This window comes from Schistocerca gregaria, chromosome 5 (assembly GCF_023897955.1).
Source record: "Schistocerca gregaria isolate iqSchGreg1 chromosome 5, iqSchGreg1.2, whole genome shotgun sequence".
Lineage (NCBI taxonomy): Eukaryota > Metazoa > Arthropoda > Insecta > Orthoptera > Acrididae > Schistocerca > Schistocerca gregaria.
This window is the reverse complement of record NC_064924.1, coordinates 307,378,249-307,384,823: the sequence shown is the minus strand read 5'-3', so window position 1 is coordinate 307,384,823 and position 6,575 is coordinate 307,378,249.

Here is a 6,575-nt window from a genome sequence, read left to right as displayed (position 1 = left end):
CACTCGATGCTCTGTCCCTACTACCCATCCTAAACATCTGAGTGACCCAGTCTGGTTAATTGAAATCTCCACCTATGACTATAATATGCTGAGAAAATTTATGTGAAATGTATTCCACGTTTTCTCTCAGTTGTTCTGCCACTAATACTGCTGAGTCGGGAGGTCGGTAAAAGGAGCCAATTATTAACCTAGTTCGGTTGTTGAGTGTAACCTCCACCCATAATAATTCACAGGAACTATCCACGTCTACTTCACTACAGGATAAACTACTACTAACAGCGACAAACACGCCACCACCGGCTGCATGCAATCTATCCTTTCTAAACACCGTCTGTGCCTTTGTAAAAATTTCGGGAGAATTTATCTCTCGCTTCAGCCAGCTTTCTGTACCTATAACGATTTCAGCTTCGGTGCTTTCTATCAGAGCTTGCCGCTTCCACAGTTTACAATTACAATACCGATTTCTGCTTGGTCCCCGTATGTCCTGACTTTGCCCCACACCCTTTGAGGCTGTTGCCCTTTCTGTATTTGCCCGAGGCCATCTAACCTAAAAAAACCGCCCAGTCCACGCCACACAACCCCTGCTACCCGTGTAGCCTCTTGCTGCGTGTAGTGGACTCCTGACCTATCCATCGGAACCCGAAACCACACCACCCTATGGTGCAAGTAGAGGAATCTGCAGTCCACACTGTCGCAGAACCGTCTCAGCCTCTGATTCAGACCCTCCACTCGGCTCTGTACCAAAAGTCCTGTCGACGATTCTGCAGATATTGAGCTCTGCTTTCATTCCGCTAGCGAGACTGGCAGTCTTCACCAAATCAGATAGCCGCCAGAAGCCAGAGAGAATTTCCTCCGATCCATAGCGACGCACATCATTGGTGCCGACATGAGCGACCACCTGCAGACGGGTGCACCCTGTACCCTTCATGGCATCCGGAAGGACCCTTTCCACATCTGGGATGACTCTCCTCGGTATGCACACGGAGAGCACATTGGCTTTCTTCCCCTCTCTTGTTGCCATGTCCCTAAGGGGCCCGACGTTGGAGCTCCCAATTACCAGTAAGCCCAGTCTCTGCGACCGCCTGGATCTTGCAGACTGAGGGGAACATTTGGAACAGGACAAGCAGTCATGTCCGGCCGATGATCAGTATCAGCCTGAGACAGAGCCTGAAACCGGTTCGTCAGACAAACTGGAGAGGCCTTACGTTCAGCCCTCCGGAATGTCTCTCGCCCCTGCCACACCTCGAGACGACCTCCCACTCGACCACACGTGAGGGATCAGCCTCAATGTGGGCAGTATCCCGGGCAGCCGCAGCCGTAGTCCGATCGGGTTATGCGTGGGAAGAGCTGGCCGTCCCCGACAACCCCCATCCGGACCCCCACAGTGATGCCTCAAGCTGTGTGACCGAAGTCAACACTGCCTGAAGCTGGGAGCGAAGGGATGCCAACTCAGCCTGCATCCGAACACTGATATTTAAAAACAGAGTCTGTGTTATCGAAATGAATCTTCTTTGTTTGGAATTTTATGAATTTAATTTCATTGTAATTCTCGTCCTGAATAAAGGTTGTCTTCTCTCCTCCATGAATTGAGGTATTTCTTCAGTTATCATAGGATTCTTCGTAGTTACAATCTCTGTATCTTTTATATATGTGAATAACTTCTGTGATTGACCATTTATGGAATTCCAAGCTAGTTCACCAGCACTGCCTCTTGTCTTATTCATTACCACATATCTGTGGACTCAGAAAATTTCCAGCGAACCTCCGCATTCGTTATTAGTTCACTGTCCCAGTTATTTCCGTATTTATTATTCCTGAAGTTTCAGTAGTGTTTTTATCATCACTAAATTGTGAGCTGAGTTGACATACGCCGCTATGTATGTCTTACAGTCTAACAACTGTTTTCTGAGTCTGTGTCTGACCGTAATGAAAACCGGTTGGAATTTTACCGTATTAACAGGCCTTTTCCCAGCTTTTTGAACAACATATTAGCTGTTACCCGCTGAAAGCTCTACGGATATTGAAAACAACCTGTTAGAACAGTCTTTCTCGTTATGTATGAATATTAGAGTTTCGAGGCACTCGCACGACGCAAAGTCTTACTCTTCTCAGTAACTTGGATGCATGAGATGTCAAGCTGATGGTGTGATAATTCACAGTTATCTGCCCTTTCAGTCTTCCCGAGGGGTGTGCATGATATTTTAATGAAATTAAATATAGTTCGTTCTATCCTCTCATAGAGATAATGTATCTTTGGTTTAGCACGAAATGCTGCACTTTGAGCGCAGAGCTTTGTCACGTTGTTTGTCATAGAGTTTCAACTTCGAATAGGTCCATCTGGAGAGATTTCTCTTGTGGCCGTCACCCGGAATGGATAACAGCGTTCTCCAAGCTGATAACTGTTTAAGTTCAGCAAATGTGTCCTGCATAGCACTACGATGGACATTTGCCAGCTGCAGCGTTTATTATTTGTGGTGAACACATTGCCTTTTGGTGTTTAGGCTGTGTAAATCTGTTACGTGATTTTCATGTTTGCAAATATGTTTCTGTGAGCGATGCACGCGATTTTTTCGGTTCACGTCTTTTCCTGACTAAGGGTTAGTATCCATTTTTTCTTGAGTCATCTTCATATGTCAGCCGTTTCTCATTTTACTTTCCCACTCACTGTTTAGTATCATCAGCAATTGAATGATAATGGGGACAATGTTTTACATTCGTAATTTTTTTTAAAGATTTCGTGATGTCTTCAGCTGCCAGTAACTTTATTCAATGTACAATTGTACAATTTTTGCCTTAGGCCATTTTCAAGTATTTTATGGATAGTTTTTAGTAGTAAAATATGCCATCTATGTCGTTGCTCCTATGGCTCCACGTTATGCTCACAAAACCAATACCAGATGTTTTACGCTATTTTAGGATAACGTTACTTTCGAGCTGTTGTTGCAAAATTGTTTGTAATTGTGTGGTATTCTGCTGTCACATGGACACTTGGAAGATATTTGCACCTATTGTTCGTGAAATTTTGCCCCACAAGCCCAACCAACCAAACTGTTCGTGGAATTTTGTGCCTATTTACTGAATAATAAGTTGAGTTCAGATCTATCATTAATTACTTTCCTCCTGAAGTTATCTCTGAATACTACGATTTCTCATGTTCAGTTGCACATGTGCTCGTTTAAGCTTGGTTCGCGTTAGAAACCGGTGCGAACTCATCAGGTAGCAAATGATCTGCGTTCAGAAGAATTTACAGTAGTACAACCTGCCTTCTGCAGAAACCAGCATTTCTTCTTAACATGTAATTTTTTAGTTGAACCAGGTAGGTCTGAGGCGCAGGAAATTTTCATACACGTGTTGGATCCATGAATAATCAAGATTTGGAGTTTTAGTGATTGATGCTACTGTTCATCAGGCTTTACGCTATAAAAATTGTAGTACACTCCACAACCCGCATCTCCTATACAAGAGAGACGTATTTACATTTGTAGGTTGTATTATATTCTGTAGTGCTATGAAAGTTTGCTTGCTACCTTATATTTTATTAACAGTGTTCAGATTGCTAGACTATTTCTTCACGAGCCAGATCTTATACAAAGAGGAGTATTTTCTGGGCAGTAATAGCGAAGTCATAGCCACTATGCACACTTAGGTTAATCTGTAACAGATAATAATAGTATTCAGTTTCATGTAATCTTTCTGCTCCCAGCCATACTACCAGACCCACGTTCTCAGGATACCCTGTGTTGTGTTCCTTTCTCTGCGCCAGAGTTCCAGTCATCCAAGATTATTTAATTTTTATCTCCATTTTAATACTGAAATATACTTTCGTCATCTACATATCTTTTCTCTGTCTACTGACTATCGCGTCGAAATGTATTCCTGAATTATTATTATTACAGTTGGTCTGCTGTTGCTTCTGGTGATAATCACTGAACTGTTCACAGTAGCTCTCCCCTACCTTCCTGTTCATACAAGAAACCATTCCCTTTATCTTCTGCTGTTGTTGATATTATGGTACTGTGATCCCACCGGAAATTCTCAACATCTTCCATTTCACTTTACTGAACCCCATTTCCCTTTTCAGATTTTCTTGCTTCCTTGCTACGAAGAAACCTATTGTAGTCATGTATGAGGGATTACAGTGTTGCATGTGTTGTTATGTGGTACAAGATTTAATTTCGAGTTGTAATTTAACATCTACCCTCCTTCGATGGTTCTCGGCTGTACTACTGAATCCAGTCGTTGAAAGTCCACGAGTTTTCGGTGAACAACCGTTTCGCCACCATCAGATGGTGTAGACAGAATGAAATATCTGCTGCGGGCGCCCTATGTTTATAGGTGCCGGTCCAGAGTTCAGGGCCTCCGGTTCACAGTTCAGGCCACGTTTTCTGATGGCTGTGCGTGGTATTACTATGTTGGAGGGGCTTTAATGGTGCCTTGCTTGGAAGCCAGTGTTCATATTCTTTAATTTTATCAGTCACATGAATTTCAGTAGCTTCTATGAAAATCTAGTCTCAAAATATATTGGTGGAAACCATGAATTTCATTTGCTGGTATTCCATCTTACGTCCGTTTTGAATGCAGTGTTCTGCTATAGCAGACTTGCCGGGCTGCAGTAAGCGCGTGTGGTGCTCATGTGCTGTACATCGGTCTCCAGTTCAGATGTTCTAAAATATTCTGTAAACCTGTTTGTTCCTTTCCGTACATTGACGACACATTTGACATTTAGCCAAAATGATCCGAAAAACTGCAGCATGTCGGATAACATTTGATTCCACACATGATAACATCCAGTTTACGATAGAATTAGAAAAAGGTGCCAGACTTCCTTTTCTCGACCTCCTACTTTGTTGTACGGCTCGTTTGCCTTATGTGTATACCGTAGACCAACGCATACGGATTTATATCTCCAGGCCTCCATCTGCTATCATCCCTCACAGAAGAACAACGTGCTCAGTATTCTAGTACACAGAGAATACCCCATCTCCTACGAAAAATGTCTGGCGGTAGAGTTGTGCCGCCTGGGATCCGTCTGCTGCGAGAATGGATACAGCAACCGAAACACGGGAAACGACCCGGAGACGAGAACAGGGAACAAGCTTGTAGGAAGACAGTTTTCACACGTGTGCTGGTAACTTGTCGTCAAAATTTTAATGAACACCACATGACACCAGTTTTCCGCCCGCCAGTTGAAACACGGACTTTGTTAGGGACAATAAAAGACGACTTGGTTCCAAAAATGCTGGTGTGCACCAAGTTCCGTGTGAATGAAGAAAATCTTATATTGGACAAGCGACGTGCACAACTAAAGATCGATGTATAGAACGTAAGCGACAAGCGCGCTTACTACAGACCAACAAGTAGGCAATAGCAGAGTTGTGCCGCCTGGGATCCGTCTGCTGCGAGAATGGATACAGCAACCGAAACACGGGAAACGACCCGGAGACGAGAACAGGGAACAAGCTTGTAGGAAGACAGTTTTCACACGTGTGCTGGTAACCGTAATCCTGGCTACCACCCATAATTTTGGAATGGCAGTTTCAAAAGATCAATTGAAATTCGTGTGACTGATAATTTAATCAACAGATACACTGGCTTCAGAGTAAGGTATGGGAGCCAATAGTATGTTCCACCAAAGCACAACTTCGAAACCTGAACGTGCGATGCACCACGCATCGCCACCAGCAAGCTTGGCGCGCTGGCGATAGGTGAACTCTGCACTAGCAGATATAAAAGTATCGAATTGAAACTTCATTCCATCAGCTCCACCTGCTGATAGTGGAATACACCGTAGATTTTTGACAACTGGAATCAGCAATTCATTGGAGAACTATGGAAGCAGCGTATACACTGGGAAAGCCTTAAATCACGAATGTCTGCCCTTTTGAAACCTGATTTATTTCTCTTTCACTGAACACGATTCACGTGGAACAAGTCCTATGCATCGAAGGAAGCTCAGAATTAGTCGTCAGTGTACTGTAAGCGAGAATCCAGCCAATACAGTAATCCGTAGCCAGTTCGTGGTATAGGCGACGGGCGTCGTCGACAATACGGCCAGAGCGTAAAGTAGTAACATTAAGCCGGAAACACAGAATACGACTGTGCTTGCTTTTGCTCCGTTCCCTGCCACTGAAGCCATAGCGGGCTGCTCAAGTAATAACTCATTCAAGAGTCTAGACCTTTCAACCAAATACAAGGCGAACTGATAGTAAGACAGAGGGAATTGCGAAATTTTCTTTAAAACCAAGTGAAAACTCACAAAAACTTTGGTGTCCTGGATAAAAAATACGCGACCTCGTGTCTGTGTGTACAGAGTAATGTCGTGGAAGTCATTAAATGCTGGCGCCATCCTGCAAAACGCCTCTGTTAGACGGGGTACAGCAATCACAGCCCCTGACTCAACGATTGTACAGACCAACGAGCCAAGAAATTTGCAGTCCTGCCTGCAGAGGGCCTTCACTCACACCAGAGACGAAGAACAGGAGGCGCACACGACAGCAACAGAGGATACTGCTGCCAAATGCGATCGAAAAAGCTATTACTTCTAGCAGACTCCCTTTTTCGTTTAAGCTCACCCT